The following is a 23,477-nucleotide window of genomic DNA, read 5'->3' as shown; positions in this document are numbered from 1 at the left end:
ACTGATCTTTTTGCCAGCTACCGATTGTAGAAAGAAACGAACTGGGTGTGACACAACTGAACTGGTAAGCTTTATAGTGGCTTCTGTACTAGTGCCTTATTTATCCCTTATAGTTCCCTATTTATAACACCCAATCATGAAATTCGCCATCCATAAAACCAAAAGCAGGAGAGTTTAAGTAAGAAAAGCAGTGAGCCACCACATTCCTTACACTGAAGAAACACAAGGTCCCAAGACCGTTCTGCTTACAATGTTTTATTTTATACTAGTTCTATAGGTTAATCTGAAGACATGTAAGGGAGGAGGCAGGAGTGGTTTTTAGTTGACAAGTTGAGGGGTCAATTGGTCGTATATCCTACTATTTTAAGTTAGATAGTGTGCCCTTGCAGCCATTGTTGCAGGGATGAAACAGCATGTTCCCAGATTATGATATTTGCATTCGTATAGCACTGTATTACATTGTAAAAAGCATTACATTTAAATAGCATCCCTGTTGTTACAGGTACCAAGGTCTTTCTTGCAACTAGTGGAACATACACCATTGTTAATGTCCTTTAATTTACAAGGTTGGGAGCAATTCAGCAAATCACAAAAGCATCCTTGTTTTAAAAAAGCCCCTCTGCTTTCTGCCCCCGGAGTCTCTTACGTGCATACCCGATAGTGATACCCTTAAGCTTGAGGCAGATATTTGCCTTGATGAGGTTCTCGCTACCATATCCAGACTTCAGATAGGGAAGGCCCCAGGGTCTGATGGCTTCACCCCCAGGTTTTATTAACTATGTGTGCTACAACTGGCCCCACTACTGATCTGACTCTACTATTCCAAAGGGGATTCTGGTAAACTTCACCCCTCCATGAGAGAGGCAGTTATCACAGTCATACCTAAAAAGGGGAAAGTTCCCCTGCAAACTGCATCATATCACCCCATTTCTTTTAAAAATTGTGGATGCTAAGCTCTTCACAGGGGTCTTGGCAGCTTGGCTGAACCCCTACATGCAGGGATTAGTCTACCTGGACAAGACCGGATTTATCTCTGAAAGAGGCTGCAGTGATAATACCATGCTTATCCTCCACCTCGTGGACAAGGTGGCCCGCTCACATGCGCTTGCGCTACTAATGTCCATCAATGTGAAGAAGGCATTCAATTGGGAGCATTGGCCGTTCTTCTGACTGGTACTGGAAAGGGCAGCCCTTGGGTGACGATTCCTGACGTGCGTCTGGACTAACTACACAAACTCAAGCGTCCAAGTATGAGTTAACAGCACCTTGTCCTATCCCCTCATGATCTTCAGAGGGACCAGGCAGAGTTGCCCCCGTCCCTAATTCTTTTGCGGATTATATGGAAACTTGGAAGAATGGGTACGGACTAATACATGGATTAAGGGCACCCCCTTTGGGTCCCAGGAGCAGAAACTGGTCCTTTATGCCAATGACGTGATGATTGCACTTTCCTAGACCCTAACATCCTTGCCACCTCTCATGGAGGACCTTGAGGCCTTTGGAGAGGCCTCAGGTTTTCAGATGAATGTTCACAAAACCCAAATCCTCATCCTAACCGTGCCCCAAGTGGACCAGGCCGTCCTGAAACCGAATGCCCCAAGTGGACCGGGCCATCCTGAAACAGAACTTTTCCTTCCAATGGGCAAGTAAAGGGGTGCCATAACTGGGTCTTAACTTGCGCTCTTTCATCAGTGAGATCGGGTAGTGTAACTACTGTGCACATCTAGTCGTGACCTGCAAAGACCTGCAGAGTTGGACATTGGTAGCTTGCCCTGGGTACACAGACTAGCTGCAGTATAAATTACCTTACTATCAAGGATCCTATACTCCTATACTCTCACACAATTACAGCATGCGATAGAGACCTACGTCTGAGGTGGTCAGAAACACCGGATGGCTAGGCAATGAGAATACTTTTTGAACGCAGACAGGGAGGGGCCTTAGATTACTACAGCTCACTCACTATTATCTAGCCTCCCAACTCCGATACATGGTTGAATGGAACAAGACTCTCACTGAAAAGCACTGGTGCTTCATGGACCAAACCATAGCTGGCAACCATACATGGAAGGTACCAGGGCTCCACAAAAACACAGCCCTATTGTGGTATACATTTCCCACATTACCAGATCCACCATGATTGCATGGAACAAAGTGATGGTGACAAAGAGGCTGTCTTCCCCTATCTCCCCAATCACAGTTATCATAGGGAATCCAGCATTTACAACAGAGCCCAAGGGGACAGACTATTGTGAATGGCAATCAACCAACTGAAAACGTGTTCAATCAATCAATCAATCAAAAAATTTGTATAGCGCGCTACTCACCCGGAGGGTCTCAAGGCGCTGGGGGAGAGGGGGGACCGCTACTGCTCAAACAGCCAGGTCTTGAGTTGCTTCCTGAAGGAGAGGTGGTCGTGGGTCAGACGGAGGTGGATGGGGAGGGAGTTCCAAGTCTTGGCTGCCAGGTAGGAGAAGGATCTTCCTCCCATGGTGGCTTTTCTAATGCGTGGCACGGCGGCGAGGGCGTGGCTGGTCGATCGTAGCTGGCGGGTGGGAGTGTAGAAGGTCAGGCGGTTGTTGAGGTACCTGGGGCCCAGGTCGTGGAGGGCCTTGTGTGCGTGGGTGAGGAGGCGGAACGTGATTCTCTTGCTGACGGGGAGCTAGTGCAAGTCTCTCAGGTGTCCGGAGATGTGGCTGTGTCGGGGGATGTCAAGGATGAGGCGTGCGGAGGCGTTCTGGATGCGTTGGAGTCTTTTCTGTAGTTTGACCGTGGTTCCGGTGTAGAGGGTGTTACCGTAGTCCAGTCGGCTGGTGACGAGTGCCTGGGTGACCGTCTTCCTGGTTTCGGTGGGGATCCATCGGAAGATCTTTCGGAGCATGCGTAAGATGTTGAAGCATGATGAAGAGACGGCGTTGACTTGTCTGGTCATCGAGAGGGAGGAGTCCAGGATGAAGCCCAGGTTGCGTGCGTGGTCCGTTGGTTTGGGTGCGCTGCCCAGGGCAGGGGGCCACCAGGATTCGTCCCAGGCAGATGGTGATGATCCAAGGATGAGGACTTCCGTCTTGTCTGAGTTTAGTTTCAGGCGGCTGTTCATCATCCACTCGGCTACGTCTTTCATCCCTTCGTGCAGGTTGGTTCTGGCGGTGGCTATCTACCCACTTAGGGGCGTTTGACTTCTTACAGCTTCAAGACAATTACAGCCTGAATATTGGCACTATGTAGCAGTTAAGCACTGGGTCTTACACCCTTAGGTCCAACCATACGCTAGTAGGCCTCTGACTAAATTCGAAAAATGGTTGCTTACTAAAATGGATGATAAACATTTACTTCCGAAATCTACACCTTCCTCAACTCTCCTACAGATAACAGCAAGTCCCCAGTCCAGAAAATGTGGGAGGCCGAATTAGACTGCACTTTCACACCTAGGGAATGGGCCATCATTCTACACAGAGTGCGCACCTCCTCTATCAGCATGGTGGGGAAAGAATCCCTATTGAAAATAACCCACTACTCCTACTATACCATGGCCAGGGTGGCGAGCCGGAAAGCCGCACCACGGGTCTTTGCTGCTGCCACTGTGGCCAGGTAGGCACTCTTACTCACCTCTTCTGGCATTGCCCCAACTGAGGTCTGCTAGGGACAAAGTGATTACACTGGCTCTCAGGAAGGCGCACCAAAGTCTCCTATCGAACTGGGGCAAAGATGTTGTGCCTACACATTTGGACTGACAGCATAGGATGTAAATATGTTGGCTATGGAGAAGAGTAGTGCCTCAGTGGAAAGAACACTACCCTAGTTTGATACAATATTGGGCTCTTGCATTCAGTTCCTGAATGGTGACTTCTGGGAACTCACTTGCCCTTCCTCCTCTATTGGACCTCTGCCCCTCCCCTCGCCCCCCACACACACACACACTCACATTGTTTCCTCCCAACCAGTTACTGTTCGGATTTTCAACCCCTCGCATGCCACTGGTTGTAGCTGAGTGTTTGTGATGTCCTTCAAATTTTTTAAATATATCTGAACTATAAAAAAAGCCACTGTGGCTCCTCACGCGGCGGAAGTCATTCATTGCGTGTATTTTGTTGGTAAGGTGCAAGTGTAGCTAATGCAGGATTAGGCTCCAGGGAATGTTTTTTTGGGCTTCTGGAATACAGTTTGAGTTATCCAAAAATAACAGACACTACCATGAATGCATTAATGATGCACTGTTCTAAGCCAGACAGCACCTGGAAAGACAATTGTTTGCCACCCTTCCTACAACACTATATTTCAGTAACGACCTAAACACCCTTTCCATATTACAGGAATCTCCCATTTGATGCTTCTCTCTTGCAAATAGTAAGTCTTACTACATGATGTGGTGTTTTAGCAGAGCTGCTGCATGCTCCTGATAATATACATTATGAATTTTTTCTCCTGATGAGTCACTGCACCTGAAAACTCGACACCCTACCATAGCAATAATCAGCAATTGAAAGTTGCAAATTACCAGCTGCTCAAACTTCAAACTGCTTAAAGCAAAGTTTTCTTAAATTATCAGTAAAATTAAGGCGTAAACTACTAGTTAAACTCTCAAGGTGACATGTAAAATAGTTTCCAAGCTTGAAAGAAGTACCCATGATGATGTCCTAATATTACAGTATGTTTAATGACCTGGAGAACTAGGAGTTGGTGACACTTGTTCCACTGAGTGCAGACTGCTTAAGTTGTTGATATTACGCAGTGATCATGTTAAATTGTATAATGTTACTTTGCAGGGCTTCAGTGATAAATGGGTGTTCCCTGGAACATGGTATGAGCCCAGTCAAAGAACAGGCGAGTAGAGCTTCAACTATGATTAGTATAGAAATAGATTTCGGGGCTTTCGTCCGCGTGGCGTTCTGATTGCAGGATAATATTTCACAGAACACAGGACTTTCGACCAAGAACAATGCATTACGATTTTCCCCGCCATGTTGGAAATGACAGGTAACAGCAGGGAAGCCAAAAGTACTGGTTAGGGGTACATTATGTGTCCCTTGGTCAACATTAAAATCCCTTTCATATAAAGTCGACGGGGCATAGATAGTAAAAGTCATGACTTTCAGCAGGGCAGCGGGAAACAGAAGTCTCGAGGTCCCTAGATCTCGTGTGCCTTGATGGTGACGTTTACGGGCCACAGGACATTTACTGTCGGAGAAACAGGAGTGAGGTGGAAACGGAAGAACGGGCGGCCTTAGCCTTTTCCTAACACCGCATTACACGGGGGCACTATGCTTCTGTGCTAGGTAGCGGGAACCATATTTTGTTGGCGGCAAAGGAATTAAACAGCTACAGCAGCTGGTTGATTTGGCTCGCGGATGTCCAGGACTCCAATCCCCGGACCTCATCATCATTCACCTGGGGGGCAATGACCTGGTACATCTGGGTCGAAAAGCCCTCAGAGAGGCGATATTCTTAGAAATAACAAAGCTTGCTAAGCAATTTCCTCATGCAGCCATCGCCTGGTCTCACATGGTGCCACGGAAAAGATGGGGCCCAGGAATCAAACCAAGAACAATCAATGTGTCAGTGAGGCGACTTAACGCAGAGATTTCAAAGCTTTGCCCTGGTCCAGGCCGTTTGTGGAACATCCCACATAGACAATTGAAAGGTCCTGAAATGTTTCATAGGGATTTGGTTCATTTATCCGATGCAGGTACTGACCAATTCATGGCAGACATGTGGTTTTTCGCTAAGTGTTTGTTTTCTGGTGGGGAGGGCGTAGGACCCTGGGGCCCTGGTCGCCCTCGTGGCGCAGAAAGAAAGAATAAAGTAACCGGAAGCAACAGAGGGGACCCCAAGGGGGGGGCCCCGGTATAACAAGAGAGATAGGATCCTGAAGTCCTAGACCAACCTGCGGATGGACACACCTGTTTGGGGGTAGGGAGCCCAGATCACTGGGGTGGTCACGGGGCTCATGCCCTGGGCCGCCCTGGTACACCCCTTGGTTGATTGGTGTTTGGAGAGGGGGCGGAACCCTGAACATGGGGGCAAGGAACAGAGGAAGCAGGGATACCGCCCCCCTAAGGATACAGGTGACAATCAGTCCCTGTGTGGTCCAAAGGAGGTTCAGGACAGGAAGGGATCCTGTCAAAATAAAATATGGTTACAAAGTAGCGACTATAGCAGTTTATATATATTAAAGTTTGCAGTGAAATGTTTTAGTGAGTAAGGTGCATATGATGACTTACATGAATTGTGTTTATGAATTTCTATGAAAGTATATTTAAAATAAATACTTCTTCCATCAAACAAAAACTGTCTTGTCGGTTGGTGTATGACCGGTGTTGGGGTAAGGCCCCTATGGCGGCCTCCGAGTCCTATGGAAGAGCGCCCCCCCCAACATGGGGGGGCGCGGCCCCTTAGGGATCGGGGACGCCGGGGCCGAGCCTCGCACTAGTTGTGCGCAGGCTGGCCATGGGCTTCCGCTCGCGCGTCTCGCGAGACGCGCGGGCGGAAGTTCGACGCTGGGAGAGCGTCGGTGGACGGGGCAGGGCTGGACCGGTTTGGGCCGCCGCGCACTGGTGGGGGGGCATAAAAGCGCCCCCCCCAGAAGGCTCGGCCTTCTTACTTCGTGCGCGGCGGCCGGGGACGGGCGGACCTGTTGGCGATTCCCACCCACCCTCTCCTTATTATTAGGCTTGGAGGAAGGGCGCAGAAAGAAAGAATAAAGTAACCGGAAGCAACAGAGGGGACCCCAAGGGGGGGGCCCCGGTATAACAAGAGAGATAGGATCCTGAAGTCCTGGACCAACCTGCGGATGGACACACCTGTTTGGGGGTAGGGAGCCCAGATCACTGGGGTGGTCACGGGGCTCATGCCCTGGGCCGCCCTGGTACACCCCTTGGTTGATTGGTGTTTGGAGAGGGGGCGGAACCCTGAACATGGGGGCAAGGAACAGAGGAAGCAGGGATACCGCCCCCCTAAGGATACAGGTGACAATCAGTCCCTGTGTGGTCCAAAGGAGGTTCAGGACAGGAAGGGATCCTGTCAAAATAAAATATGGTTACAAAGTAGCGACTATAGCAGTTTATATATATTAAAGTTTGCAGTGAAATGTTTTAGTGAGTAAGGTGCATATGATGACTTACATGAATTGTGTTTATGAATTTCTATGAAAGTATATTTAAAATAAATACTTCTTCCATCAAACAAAAACTGTCTTGTCGGTTGGTGTATGACCGGTGTTGGGGTAAGGCCCCTATGGCGGCCTCCGAGTCCTATGTGCTAGGTAGCGGGAACCATATTTTGCACACCCACAACATCAGCGTTTAGGCTTACACACCATTGTTTTAATCCTGAAAAGCAGCCATGTAATGCGGCGCAAAACGTTGTGAAAAGACACCCGTTCACGAGTTCATGCTGTGTTGAACATGTTATCCGGGATAGGGTTATTTGATCCGTGCTGTTCGAGTACAATGGGTCTTGGTGGCAGGAGGTCATTAATATGCAGATGACTAGAGTGATTAACCCAGGTCTTCTGCCACAGTAGGTCAGGGTCGAGCCGCACGCGATCTAGAGCAGTAAAATATTAAACGAGTACCGGATAAATTTGGTTTGTTGTCAATATACTGCAGCTGACTTTTAAAATAAACTGTTAAATTCATTCAATGCAATTATAATCCTTAATAAGCATCGTCGGGAAGTTGAAGCCCTAAACAATACAACCAGCACCTGTGCCCGCTATAGTGTGAGAATCGACTCAAAAGTGCAGTTCGTTTTAAAGTGGGATCCGTTTATACAGAAAACCACTACTTTATAACTGATTCGGCGGTGTTTACACAGAAGACCACTATTTAATGTGCATTTGGTAGTGTTAAAAATAGTACACCACAATTTTAAAGCGGGGTTGAGAGTGTTTACACATAGGACCACCATTTTATAAATGATCTGGACATGTTTATACAGAAGTCCACCATTTTCAAGTGAGCTCAATATTTGCCTCGTTTTGCTATAAGTAGCAACCCGACAGGCAAAGTATGTGTGTGTGGAGATATATATATATATATATATATATATATATATATTTGTTTTTGTAAGTTATTAACAGCATTTGGTAATGATCAAACATTTCACCATAAACTAAAACCAACTCTGCCTCTTTGAAATTTAGAACATGTGTGTAACCAATGTTAAACAATTTTACTCTGGTTACAACTCTAGTTTATTCACTTCTGCTTTTCCGAGCATTTCTAAATTCTTAGATCACAAGAGGCGAAAACATTTTGTAATATAAAATAACCTCTGATGATAGGTTGCTCGGAGGCAAACTAGGATATTAAACAAATTGACAGATCCACATCTAGTTGAGGGTACTATAAAGGCAGGTAGGCCTGGGGCAGAGGTATTCACAATTCCAAGGAGCCAACAGGTAATGAATCCATTCTGGAACCTACATGCCTTTCTGAGGCACTACCCTATCAACAAATCTTCCCAAATTTACAGAAAGTGAGTACTTCTGAGAAGGTATTCCCAACAATCATAAAGATGATCTGGCCAATAGCTTCATAGAGAATAACCTGACCATGAGGCACAGGGAGTAGCTTATGAGGACTCAACACACTTCTAGTCAGAGTATCTCTTTATTGACCAAAAGCAACTTAGGAAAGCGTTATATATACAAGCTAGTCTCTCCACTTTATCACATAAATGTTTTAGATTTGAGATGCAGAAATCCTCTCCCTCTGGCACTCAGTGGCATCATCTTTTGGCTGTTTAGTTCTGGGCATAAGGACAGGACTTATAATGATTGGGAAGACCGTGCACAATCTTTTCAAACATTTCCCAAGCCAAAGGGGCACAATTGTGTAGTCTTATTCACCGTCCCCTGGAGATTCGTAGGGTGTTCCCACATGATCATGTGCCAATCCTGGGCAGAGCCTTCATGCAGCCACCGTCACATCCAGCACAGCATTTGAAACAATGCTGTAGAACACGTGCCATGCAGGCATCACCCCCAATGAAACACCAGTCTGCGCTTGGAATGACAGAGATGGGGTATGAGGTAGTCCCCAAGCACATCAATGATGAACCCTGGCAGCTCCAGACCATTTATTTTCTCGTTTTTTTCCCTTTTTTCCCAGCCCTCTCCTCCAGGTCCAGGCTGACGAGACATTAACAAATAATCATGCGTTTATGCAAATTGCTTAGGAGCGTGAGAAGATGAAAACAGAGCATCTTGGCCCACTGCCAAGATGTGGCATGCCTCCGGAGCCTTTGGGAAAAGCAGATGTAACAGCAGAGAACACAGGGAAAAACCTACTGCGGCGCGCTTCATTCTGGTACCTTTCGCTGCAGAGCCGGAGAGAACCAGACTGCGATCCAAACCGGTGCCAGATCGCTAAGGTCCAACCCACTGAAGCCTCAACCAACTCTCTGCGTCTCTCACCTTTATCCTCCTTCGTTCTTTCCCTTTTAGGAATTTACACACGATTTCCCGCAGATCAATACTTGTATTGATTATTCATCGCAGGCAAGCAGTCTGTCTTGGCCGATCCGGTTTGGTGCTGTGTGGGAAGTCAGACGCAGCTGCTGACACATACTCTCTAATGCAGAATGAGGAGAGGCTGAGAAGACTCAATGCAGACATAGGGTGGGTCTGGTAAGGAATAAAAGAAGGAAAATGGAAATAAGACTGTAAGAAGGAGAAAGCATAATGAAGGAGGAATGATAAGACAGGTGAAAACTGGTTCCAGTGCACCATGGCAGCTCAGACGACCTCCAGACATCACAGCTTTGCTGAAGCATGCATTGAAATCCGTGCCTTGGCAGCGAAGAGTGACTCACCAATTTGGGATCTACAACGATGTAAGAGTTTGGGGACTCCATGGCTTGCAGAAAGCAAAGAGCAAGAATGCGGAATGACAAAGTGATTTAATACACAGAGGAATATGATGCTGAGGGCTTGTTGTATTGACACAGTGGCATGCAAGCTGTCTCCACCACTTACCACTGCTTATTTGGAAAATGCAGAGGAAAATAATTGAGCAAGCGACATCAAGCGTAAGTATGCAGAAAAGCCATCCTGATTCTTTCCTGGCTAATGAGAAGCTGTAATTTTTTACACTAATTGCAAAAACTACACAGTGCAGAGAATTATTGGCAAAAGAGCAGGTGAAGGGCGCAAAGCGCAGCCAATCTGGAATTAGCTAATTGTTTTGAGCTATTCATGAAATGGGATTTATGAGAAAAATCACCATAAAAGAAAAAGGAGATAATGGATCAGAGACAAAAAACATGTAAGGCAAGCGTCGGCTGCAGGCAGAAAGAATATCCATTTAATGCTGGCTGGAGAATGTACATAGAAAGAATGTCCCATTAGCTACTGTGTGGGGTTGTAGACGGAATTATTACCCTGCAACTGATGTATGCAGGCTGTATTTGTGAGCTTTAAATAGGGGAACATGACTGTAAATACGTGATGGTATTAGGATGGCTGGCTGCAGATATGGAAGATGTGCCTTTAACAACTGGAGAGGGGCTGAACATAGGAAAGAATGCCCATTCGCCTGCTGGATGAAGGATAGCAATAAGGAGCTGCAAATACCCTATAACAGCTAGATGAGATCAGAGATTATAGGAGCTAGAGGGAGTCCTCCCATAGTTTGCTGGATGGGGGCTACAGATATTGTTGAATATCCCTATAATCACTAGAATGGGGGTTGCAGAGTGGGGCTGCAAATATAGTAAAATGTCCTCGTTGCTGGTCAATGAGGACTGCAAAAAGAGGCAGCAGGCAGATGTAAGCTGCGTAAATCATGTAATTAAAAAAAAAAGCTCAAGTGCTGGGCTGCACATAGGGGATACTGTCCTTTAACTGCTAGTTGAAAAGTGGCAGTGTGGCTGCAGAAAGGAAGATGGGTAACTGCTAGATGGAGGCTGTGTTGTGGCGCTGTTGAAAGGTCAGAATGCTCCTTACATATATTAAAGGAATATCTAAGTGGTGAAGGAGAGTGTCTCCGTAGACTGCAGATGGAGGAGGAGGAGGCTCTCCCTGTGCATGCCTCATGAGAGAGCTGCTGTGAGGCTTTAGAATTAGCGAATATTTATGCAAGTGTTTTCAGTAGTTGTGGGGTTTCAAGCTGTGTCTGCAAAAACAGAGAGCACCCCAATAAATCCTAGATGTGAGCTACAGTGTAAGGATTTGGTTAGTGGCCCTTTAACTACCCAATTCGGATATTCAGAAAGTATAAAAGCATATTCTGTCTTTGCAGGGGCGCTGAGTGTGGAGACAAATGCAGCACGAGGGTACAAGGCAGGAAATGCCATCCTCCAAGCCGCAGCTAGTAGGATCCTGCCAAGCAGCAACTAGGGAAGGTGGGGGCACATTTTTTCCATAGCCCAGGCTCCTGTTTCTTCTTTTTTATTTCGAATGCTTAATTTTTTAATACCCTCAGGTAATGAGAAAATAAATAAATGGAGAGAGAACGTGAAAGAATACGCAGTGTGATAAAGAGACAGAGAAACAATATTGGCAGAAGAAATCAAATGAAAATGAGAACAAGCAAAGCAATGGAGATGTAGCTAAGCTGAAAGTGAACTAACGGAGGCAGTAATGTGATTGAAAGGAAGAACAGAGATATGAGTGATTTAAAAGAAGATACGCTAAGGACAAGAAGGGTAACAGAAGGCTATGCATTAACATGACAGAAATGACTGCAGAAGGTAAAATGCATAAAAATGGAACAAGAAATTGAGGAAGAGAAAAAGGAAGAAAAAGAAAGGAAATCTGAAAGGAGATATACGTGAAATGGCGGATTTACAGGTATGGTATACATAGGAATAGGTAAAGTGAGGCGAAAGAAACAAGACTGATATAGCAGAATACAGGGACTACTAAATGAATGGAAGGCAAGTAAAAACAAAAGGAAAAGCGGGAAGATGGCTTAAAGGGAGGAAGAAATAGAGTATGGAAAAAATGGAAAAATAACAGTGAAAGTAACGGAAACGCTAAAGAAGAAAATAATGTAAGGCTAAAGGGGGATAAACGAAGAGAGACAGATAAGAAAGACAACTGAATAAGTTAGGGAATGTAAGGGATCTTGTAGTAGAAATGAAGGCAATCAGTGGAAAACAAAAGTAACTACTGTTTTAATTGGTGACACATTTGTCAATTACCATTGCATTAACGAATGCATAGCCTGGTAAACAGATTGGCTCGTCCGCCTCCACTGCACTGAAGCATTCTTGGAGTTGATTTTGTAGAAACAAGGTATCCTTTAGCAAACCTGAGCAGAATAAAAAACATACAAAGAGAAATCATGAATTGCAGGCCTCAGAAGCATGTTATTTCCCTCACATCAAGGTTTTTTATTTAGAGTTCATTTATCACCACCAGTGTCCACAGCGAATTGGGTAGAATCCACACTGATATAGTGAAAAGAGTATATGATCATGCCACTCTGTCTATCCACTACTATGTAATTGGATGCTTTGCATTGGAACTCAATCCAACTTTCAAAAGCTTTCCCTTTTCACCCCATCAAGATTAAAGCCTGTGTAGCTCCAGATCCAGCGTTCTGTCTTCCAAGGAAAGGCTCCGTTTATTACCACATACATTCATAGGCTTATGTATTGAGACATCAAGCTAGAAAACAACCCAACATTACAAGGCTTCTATTTCTCAAGTTAAACAGGACTCTGATATGGGTCAGTCTTCTATACTGTCGCCACACATCAGTCCACATTTGTTGTAAGTATGAGAATGCCATTTAACCAAATTTTACGTTGTCTACCCATTTGGCAAGACGAAGTGTATAGGATGCACAAGGTTTATCTCCTGGGCCTAACTTTGAGTTATCCCACAGAAGCAGCTTGGCACCATACTGCCCAATAGAGGTAAATCACTAATATGCTGACATGCGCTAACACTATCCTAAATTCATTAAAATAAATCAGAATGTGCAACATGTGCCGTTTAGATATTTGGTTGGTGCTCATTCTCTTAGGCATTCCTGATATTTGATTGGTAGTAGTCCTCATTTCCACTGCAGATTTGTGTGTTCTTTATCAGTTAGCCATGCTTATGTCCATATCCCCTTCCTGGTGTTTTAGTCGTTGTTAATGTCACTTTCCACTCCAGATAGTGAGGTTCTTGTTCAAGGATACTTTCTTTGTGTGGCCTAGGGCTACTGGTCACGCCCAAGCCCTGCGGATGTGCCAGCCATTGCCCATTTTGCTTAGGTGTTTGGCTTATTGTTCATGCCCCTTTGCACTCCAGCGCTGTGGATTATTGCACATGCCCATCTGCACTCCAGTGCTGTGGATTATTGTTTATGCCCATTTGCACTCTAGTTCTCTGTTCATGCCCACCCCCTCCAAATGTCTGCCTTACTGCCAATTTTTAAGTCTTCTTTATGTGTTGGAGCACTGATTAATCTCATGCACACTCTATGTATTTGAGCTAATGTTCATACCTGTGTCCCTACAGAAAGGCAACCACTGCTTAGGACTTCTAATGATTTGTATGGATTATATGTAGGCATGTATGCCTTTTTTGTGATTGTGTAGGTGGTGCAGAAATTGATTTGTATGTATATATGCATATGTGTGTGTAGTCTTTGGGGGTCATTCTGACCCCGGCCGGCGGCTGGCTGGAACCGCCAGAATACCGCTGCGTGGTCAAAAGACCGCCGCGGGTATTCTGGGTTTCCCGCTGGGCTGGCGGGCGACCGCCAGAAGGCCGCCCGCCAGCCCAGCGGGAAACACCCTTCCATGAGGATGCCGGCTCCGAATGGAGCCGGCGGAGTGGAAGGGGTGCGACGGGTGCAGTTGCACCCGTCGCGATTTTCAGTGTCTACATGGCAGACACTGAAAATCTTTGTGGGGCCCTGTTACAGGGGCCCCTGCAGTGCCCATGCCATTTGCATGGGCACTGCAGGGGCCCCCAGGGGCCCCACGACACCCCATACCGCCATCCTCTGCCTGGCGGCCAAAACCGCCAGGAACAGGATGGCGGTATGGGGGTCGGAATCCCCATGGCGGCGCAGCTGGATTCCCCAGGGCAGCGGAAAACCGGCGGTACAACGCCGGTTTTCCGTTTCTGACCGCGGCTGTACCGCCGCGGTCAGAATGCCCAAGGGAGCACCGCCAGCCTGTTGGCGGTGCTCCCGCGGTCGTTGGCCCTGGCGGATTTTACCGCCAGGGTCGTAATGACCCCCATAGTCTTGTGTGTGGGTTTGCAGATGTATTTGTGTGGAACTACATTTTCCCACGTGTCTCATTCAGAAATTCGCAATGTCTGACTGTCTTGATGAGATCAGCTCTCTGGGTATCCAGTGTGGGGGCTTCTGGGTATTTGTCTGATTTGCCTTACAGTGCAATGGGTTGGTGGCATAAATATGTATGAATGGGTTTCAAAAGTGAGACCAATGTTTGGCCAATGCAAGGGACTCTGTGATTGTGTTACGTCCCTTTTAACCTGTACTACTGAAGATACTTGTTAGCAAGCACAGCATTTACCTTGTACTGGGTATGATGGCGATTGGTGTGATCTGCCTATGAATTCCAAATAGATTAGTGATTCCTTTAATTTCTCTCTAAGAAATCCATCATTGGGACCCCTTTGCTTTGCTATTTTCCTAAATTATATTCAGAGTTTCAATCTGCCCACTGGGGTCAGTTCACCTTTGTAGATCTCGGAAGAATGCACTTTCGTGAGTCAGACCTAGGAGGGAACTTTAGGTTCCAAATTTGCTATAAGTAGCTTGGCTTCTCGCTGGATAATTAAGGTACTCTGGGTCTTGTTTTGGGAGTAAGATGTCAAAAATAGGCTTAGAGCACTTTGCATGAGAAGGCCCCACAGTTCCTCTCAACTACTCACCACTTGTTTTCCATGTCACACACAATGTTTGTTCCTGTCAATTGTACTGGCAATTTTAAATACGTTAGGTATCATCACTATCCAACAACTATGAGTACCTGCAATGAATTATATCCACTTCATAAATTGTTCCTGCACTCCCGAGGGAGACTTTGCTCTCAGTCATACGTCCAACAGAGGCATATCACCCCGCGTCTTTGAATGAGTATTTTGTAACCTACTGACCTTAGCAATAATTTAACTGAGTGGTCATTCAAGGTTCTGGACTTTTTAGTTCTGGCCGAGGTAAGTGTTGCTCTCTAGGAGCAGGCAACCTCGCAGTCTGTTAAATAGACATGAATGAGGATGACTGCATGTAACATTACAGGTGTGAGTTGACAGGAGTGTGTATTTCTGGAGGGTGTGCCTAAATATATGTGTGTGTACTCGTGGAAGTGGGTAACGTCTCGTGGAAAGAGTACTTAGCTTTAAATCCCGAACCGTGTGAGTCGTACTACTTGCCTATAGATGTCAACAGCTTGGAAAACGCTTTCCGGAAACAGTTGTAATGCGTTGTGATGGCCATAGGCAGGTTTATTGTACAAGGTACAAAGAGGATGAAAGCGTGGCTGTGATTGTAGCACACTAAGAGAGGCATCTTGTTCGTGTGCTACCACTTCCCTTCTCTGTGTCTTTAACCCTACCACACAAACACCCACTCCCCAGCATGCAGACGTCATTTATATGACAAGTGCCCAGTAGGAAGTAGGCGAACAAGCTCATGGTAGTCTAAAGGATCACTTTGGTATGCCTTACTCCTTATTCTCTGTGCCCCTTTCACCACTCTATGTCCTATTCTACTCCCTGCCAGTTCTGGCCCCTCAGCCCTCCCTATTCCCTCCCTCTAATTATACCTTCCTTTCTCGCTAATCTCAAATACCTCTCCTTTGTCCTTCTACTATTTCCATGTTCTTTCACTCATTTTCACCAACTTTTGACTCTCAGACATCCATTCTGCCTTGCCTTTTAGTTTCTCTTCGTATTCTCAGCACTTTGAACGAGTCTCCCCAATGTAACAGAAAGCGTAGAAAGTGGCATTATCAGTAAAAATCAAAGTTTCAATGTGTTGCTCGCAAAAAGAATAGTCTGACTCAGAAGATGGCTTGTGCATTTCTTTTAGCGCTTTCAGGGACCAGCCTTTCTGACTTATAAGCGGCAAAAAATCATAACCAACGCAAATAGATTAGGACTATTAGTAAGTGAACAGGGTACCGGACTTTTCGAAAGGCCATGTCCAACACCCAGTATCTGAGGAGAACACAATGTGACAAAATTTTTTGCTTGTGCCTAGTGGATGATGCTGGTACCAGTCTATGCCCAGTAGCTTCTGTGCACAGAGCCCAGAAGGCAGGGATACTGAGTATATGGAATATACACCCTATGATGGAAGACTATGTACTTTACTAACTGAGAACGGCTGTATGACCACCCCAGTGGGTACAGTGTGTTTTGGCCACATTGGCACCGCCACTGGCCAAACCAAAACTACATGCCTCGGTACTGGGAACAGTTTGACAATTCTACGTTCAATGCCCAGTACTTGTGGATGTGTGCTGTCGGAGGTTGCCACAGTGCATTATTACAAAACTCAAATAATAGACTTTGTTAAAGGGAAGCTATGGTTGTATCACTTGCGGCATGGCATGTAACATCACCAAGAATATCATCAATGACATGACTGGTGTGCCATGCAACAAAAATGTACACCTAGAAACAAGAATTATTTGAATATGCATGACCTTTCAGGTAAGTGACAAGTGTTCAGTGAATATTAGAACACATCTGGGGGATATAACACTTGTTTGGCATGGTAAAGTATTTCACATTTATATCATGGCTGCTGCGGCTATGACAAGACATTAGCGGCATTCTTAGCGGAAACCACTTTTTGCATATAAGTCTTTGTCAGCTCATAGTGACCGTTTGTTAACATGTCACCTACTAGAGGCATCTCTTGGTTGTCACTAAAACTGCAACCTTTCAGTCTTTCAACTCGCAAATACCAAAAGGTAGCAGTGGAAGAGATGAATCGCACATTCCTGACGCAATCCTTTACGGGTAATGAGTCACATTAATAAGTGTTGCACACAACGATTCACATTTTGTACTGAGTGCTACATGCAGTGCCCCAGCACCCTGCTACCTATTGGGTGTCACACATGTCACAGCCACACTGGGTTATGACCAAATTATAACTATAAAATAGCACGGCAAGCCTCCAAAACAGTTAAAGTAGAAACTTATTTCTCTTCCTTGTAAAAATAAATAGTCCAAAAGTGTGTTTGTTGTCCTTAGAGGTTAATTTCCTAATTCTCCAAAAATATAGATCATAAAAGATCCATAGATTCCCAGTTTTAAATGAAAGTTCATATAATGTGGAGTCGACGCGTGTTGCCTAGAACATCCTTTTTCAAGGCTGTAATGCTTATGCAATACAAAGAATAAATCAATCCATACAATTAAATTCCAAAAGCGTCAAACTATTCCACCCAAAGAATCCCAATAGTACAAGTATAAGTAACAAGCAAGTACATACTACCAGTGTGCAAAGCTGTGATTCCCATAAGCCAAAGAAAAACAAAGCACAAGCAAAAGCCAATCACCACACCATTGGAAACATCTGTTGGTTTTCACATGGAGTGGGTGATAAATTCCCCTCTGCCGGCAGAGTTGGCAGATTTTTGTCCGCTCCGCATTATGCTTGTGACAGAGTTCCAGCCAAATTCCACCTACAGCCATGTGGCAGAGCTTTTTCACGCGAGCCGCTTGCCAATGGTAAGTTGGAGAGCAAGAATTGGCAGCCCCTAGCGCAAATTTTGGATGCTAGGAGGTCACCCAGTGAGATTTTGTCACTGCAAACAGTTGCAGTGGTTGCAACTGTTCGCAGTGAGAAAGCTGCTCCTCGGGTAGAAAATCTACTAGAGCAGCAGCGCTTTCTGGTACGCGCATGGTGCTGTTCGCTCTGATTGTTTAGTGCGGAACAAGTTCCCAGTACTAAAATTCAACGTGAGCAGTGCGACGTGTCATTGCCAACCCATTTGTGGAACTCCACAGAATCTTGCACAACTTTCGTGTAACTCTGCAGCATTCCGAGGAGTGAAACTCTTTGAGTTCCGCACACCCCTTGTTTTCATTAAAACTGCAGCCTTTCAGTACTTGCAATCGCTGTGGTGCAAAAGTATTGTCAATGGGTCTGGAACCTAATGTTTCAAAGTAATCTCCAAGACAATTGCTGGTTGTCACTAGAAAAGCATAATTTCATCTTGATACGAACCATAGGAGAGTATATATTTACAGTGAATGGAAATGTATTCTAGCCTCTCAATATATCATTCTCAGAAATTTCTTTGGCTATTAGTGGAAGAAAATTAGTTACTTACCTGTAACTGTAGTTCTCCAGTATTGGAATCTTTCATAGATTCACATGCTTGAATCATTCCCCATCATTGAGAAAAAAGACTTAAACCAGGTTTCAGCCAATCAGGCTGCCCTTCCCTCTAGAACATTCCTGCGAGAAGCTCCAGTACCTCGGATTGTCCCACAGCACGAGTGCTGAAGTACTTGAGGTATATAACCTGTAACGGTGAGCTTCTCAGGGGAAGAGGGAGGGTCGCATGTAAATCTATGAAAGATTCCAATACTGGAGAACTAATGAGGTAGTAACTAATGTTCTTACTCCAGTTTTGGAACTTTCATAGATTCACATGCTTGAATCAGATTAGAAAGCAGTACTGAAACACACTGTATGATTAACACTTTTATATCAATTGATAGATGCAACACCATGAACAGAAAAGAAAGCTTTAAATGATTAATTGCTATGCACACAAAAAAATATTACACAGTGCTAAACAACAACCAGTGTATTGTGAAGGAAAGAAACATTATTATCATACAATGGGACGAACATTATACTGGGTAGGAGGAAAAAAAAAAGAATAGCACAGCTCACCGTTACTGAAACAAATGCTGCAGCACAGCTTGCCCCACTGCTACATCGACTTGTGATGATTCCTCTAAGCAAAAGTGCTTCGCAAAAGTGTGTGTTTACTTCCAGGTGGCTGCTCTGCAAATGTTCTGTATGGGCACACCAGCAAAGAATGCTGTGGATGCTGCAACAGCCCTTGTGGAATGTGCATGTGTTGGTCTAATCAATTGCACTAGATATCCATCTAGCAATTCCTTCTTTAGAATTCGGTTTCCCTTTCCTAGGGACATTGAATGCCACAAATAATTAATTTGTTTTTCTAAAACTTCTCATCTTATCCAGATACAATATGAGACATCTTTTTCCACTGGCGTTGAAGGATTTGGAAAATACAACTTTAGCACAACTGACTGATTAATGTGGAAGTCCGAAGGAACTTTGGGTTTGAATTTTGGATTAGTTTGAGGAATTACTACATTGTCTTTAAACTGCAAGAAAGGGTCTTGAATAGTGAAGGCTTGTATTTAGCTAACCCTTCTAGCTGAGATCACGGCAAGAAGTGCGACTTTCCATGACAAAAATTGTAAGTCCGCCGTGTGGATAGGCTCAAATGGATGCTTTATTAATTGGGACAAAACTATGTTAAGCTGCCAGGACAGAGGTGGTGGGATGACTGGCGGGAAGGAACGAAAAATGTATTTAAGAACCTGCTTGATAATTCTTGTTGACTACAAAGATGGCGAGTTCTTTGATTGCCTATAACGGGAAATTGCAGCTAAGTGGACTCTAATTGAAGCATTTGCCAAACCTTCTCTGGCTAAATGGAGGAGGTAAGGTAGCACCTGCTCTGGCGATGATGAGAACGGGTGCATGTACCTGAGCTTGATCGCACCATATGAAAAATCTTTTCTATTTAAAGCGGTAAGATATATTGGTACTATCAGCAGCAGCTCTGGCAAGAATGACTCTACAGTCGGAAGGAATGTTAAAATGTTCAAATTCATGGTGTTTAGGCATCAGGCTGTCAAATGAAGGGATGCTGGGTCTGGGAGGAGAACTTGACCGCCGCTCATTGTTAGCAGGCTCGGTATTACTGGTAGAGGGATGCTGTGGCTCTCTAAAAGGAGAAGTAGCTCCGTATACCAATGCTATTCGAGTGCCTGGGTAATTAGAAGAATTTTGCAGTGTTCGTTCTTGATCTTGGCTAGGACTCTTGGAATAAGAGGAATGGGGGAAAAAACGTAAGCATAAATTCCTGACCAGGCCATTGACAACGCATTCCCCCGAAAGCCTGGATGGTGATCCAGACTTGAATAAAAATTGGCATTTTGTATTTCGGGGAGCGGAAAAAAGATCGAGGTATGGCTTGCCCCATTGAGAGAAAATGCGATCCAGCCCTCTTTGATTTAACTTCCATTCGTGGTTGGATGTTGTCAGCCTGCTGAGAGAGTCCGTAATGACATTCAGAGTGCCCGGTACGTGCTCTGCCAGCAGATGCACTCCCTGTAGGATGGGCCAGTTCCAGATATGTTGAGATTCTCGAGATAAAAGCAGAGATTCGGTTATCCCCTGCTTGTTGATATAGTGCATCGTTGTGGTGTTGTCCGTACGTATGAGTACCAACGAATTTCTTATCTTTGGTAGAAAAGCTGGAAGACTAGGTAATTGATCTATAAAGCTTTTTGATGTGATTCCCACCTGCCTCTGACTCCTAAATCCTGAAGGAAGGCTTCTCAACCTTCTAGAGATGCATCGGTTGTGATCACCCACTGGGTTGGCTGAGGAAGGAAAGAGAGGCTCACTGACAGGTGAGATTCCTGGGTCCGCCAAGATAGGTGTGTTCTCATGTATTTTGTAATTTTGATTACATCGTCGAAAGACCCCCTAGACTGCGTCCACTGATTGTCTAGTTGCTCTTGAAGGGGACGCATTCTGAGACGACAGAATGGCACACGTGGGATGCAGGAAGACATCATTACTAGTATTGACTTGTAGAGGCGAACTGAAACATACTTTCTTTTTTTAACCAGTCTGGCTAAGGAAATTAGTTTTGTCAGTCTTTCTTTTGTAGGAGCTGCCTTGCTGTTGGATGTCTAGAACTGCCCCCAGAAAGGTCCTTTTTTTCAGGGGTTGGAAAGCTGATTTGGTGTGATTGGTAGTTAGGCCTAGTTTTCAAAACAGCTTTACAGAGGCCTCTGTTGTTCTCTGAGCCGGCGACCTGGATTTGGCCTTGATGAGCTAGTCGTCTAGATATGGAAAGACTTGAAGTTTGTGTCTTCTGAGGAAAACTGCAACTGAAGCTAGGCATTTGGGGAAAATTCTGGGGGCCAACTTCAGGGCGAAAGGAAGAACTTTGAACTGGAAATGCTCTCCGGCTACTACGAATCTGAGGAATTTTCTGAGGGATTGATGTATAGGAATATGGAAATATGCATCCTGAAGATCGATGGTGAACAAATAATTCCCTGGATTGAGAAGGGAAAGGATATTGTGTAAAGCAATCATACAGAATGACTGTTTTTTGAGGTAAGTATTCAGGTCTGTGATGTCCAAGATTGGACGCCAATATTTCCTTTTCGTCTGGACAAGGAAGAAACGAGAATAAAACCCTTTCTTTCTGTCCGGAACAGGAACTCTTTCTATAACTCCTTTCTTGAACAATGTCCAGACTTCCTTTCTGAGAAGACTTAGGTGTTTCAAAGTGCGCGGCAGAGGAGGTCTTGCTGGAAGAATTTGCATGAACTCCATTGTATGGTCAAACTGAACAAGGTTTAACACCCATCAATCCAAGGTGATTTTTTGCCAATTGTGAAAATATTGGGAGATCTTCCATTCTATTATTACATTTGAAGAAGGATAAGTAGCCGGATTAAGAGAGAAGTCATTGCTTGCGTCCTGCTTCTCTTGTTTGTCGTCCTGCTCTTGTTCTTTGCGTGGTTCTAACATATGCAGCCTGTGGAGGCTGCCTGTTGATATTGAGGATGAAAGGATTGGTGGGTGGAGTAGGAAGATGGATATTTAGATTGCTGAAATCACCCCCTGCAGGACTGATATAACCTTCCTCTGGCACCCCAAAAGGGCTGTTTTTTTAATTGCAGGGTTCCAAGGGACTTGTCTGTGTCCATATCAGTTTTTATAGCCTGTACGGCATCATCGGTATGTTTGCCAAATAGGGCTTCTCCATCAAAAGGTAAATCGAGAATTTTGTTCAGCACTTCAGGCCTAAAAGAAGTCACACAAAGCCAATCCTACCTTCTTAGAACAGCTACTCCTGCCAGCTGATGAAAGGTTGTGGTAGCAATATCCACTGCACAGTTGATGCCTTTAGTGGACGTCCCTTCCTGTAGTATCTTGGTTGCTTCTGCTTTTGAATCCTCTGGAAGTTGGTCTAGGTAAGGAGCAATGTCTGCCCATAACTGCCTGTCTGTCGTATCTGCCTATTGCATGCCAACAAGTTTGACACTCTTCCCATAAAAGAGGACATCAAGGAGAAGCACTTTCCTATATTATCAAGCCTTCTTCCGTCCTTATCAGGTGGAGAAGAAATTGGAGCTGAAGGATTTCTAGGTCTGTGCTGTGCTGCCTGAGTGAAAACAGAATCTGGCTTGGGGTGTCCAGTTAGGCACGCTGGGGCGTAATCTGGCGCCTTAAATTGTTTATCCAAGCGGGAAAAGACCGTGGTAACAATAGCAGGATTTTTCATTACCTTCAGCCTCTCATGCCATATGTAGTCAACTATGGGCATCGATCTCACACTTTTTTTCAAGGGTTCCTTAAAGTCATAAAGAAAGCAGTCCATCTGCTTTGTTGGCATAGGTAGCGCAAATCTCTTTGCTGCCCGCTCCAATAAACTGTGGAATCCCCCAATGTCACCTGGTGGAGTCTACTGGTACTGGGAAAGGCAAAGATGGAGAAGGTATTTGATAGTCATCCCACTCCACAACAGCATCTGGTAACTCCCCCTCTTCTCTGTCATCATCAGATGTTAACGGGTCTTGTGGTGGCACAGAGAGAGGTTTATGCTGGGGTACATCCAATGGCAATACGCACGATCTAACAGGTGTGGAACGAGGTAGCACCGATGAAGGTATAGATTCAAGACGGTCCTCAGAGTCGACCGATGGAAATATCTTCCTGTAGTCTGCCAGCATTAATTGCATATCTGAAATTAGGGAATCTGGCATAGCGAACATTTGTTCCTGGTACGAATACTGATCCTCAGGAGAATAAAAGGATTGAGGATCATATTGGTTGTCGTCTAAGTCCTGACGATGAAGGTATAGATGTCTGACGGTCCTCAGAGTCGAGTGGTGGAAATATCTTCCTGTAGTCCGCCAGCATTAATTGCAAATCTGAAATTAAGGAAGCTGGCATTGGGAACATTTGTTACTGGTACGAATACTGATCCTCAGGAGAATAAAAGGATTGAAGATCATATTGGTTGTCGTCTAATTCCTGACACTTTCTGTGTTGTTCAGAAGGACTGTGGGCAATATCAAATGGCCCTTCCCCCTCCGAGTCATCCTCTTCCAAAAGATGCACAGGAATTAAAGGTGACACTTTACTAGGGGAAGTGTGTGACGGTGTCAGGGATTTCAATTTTCCAACATTTCTCTACAATCTTCACCATCAACGGTGCTGGTAGTAAGGACTGTGTGACTC

This window comes from Pleurodeles waltl, chromosome 12 (genome assembly GCF_031143425.1).
Source record: "Pleurodeles waltl isolate 20211129_DDA chromosome 12, aPleWal1.hap1.20221129, whole genome shotgun sequence".
Classification (NCBI taxonomy): Eukaryota; Metazoa; Chordata; class Amphibia; order Caudata; family Salamandridae; genus Pleurodeles; species Pleurodeles waltl.
The sequence above is the reverse complement of the archived record's forward strand: the minus strand, read 5'-3'. Positions refer to the sequence as shown.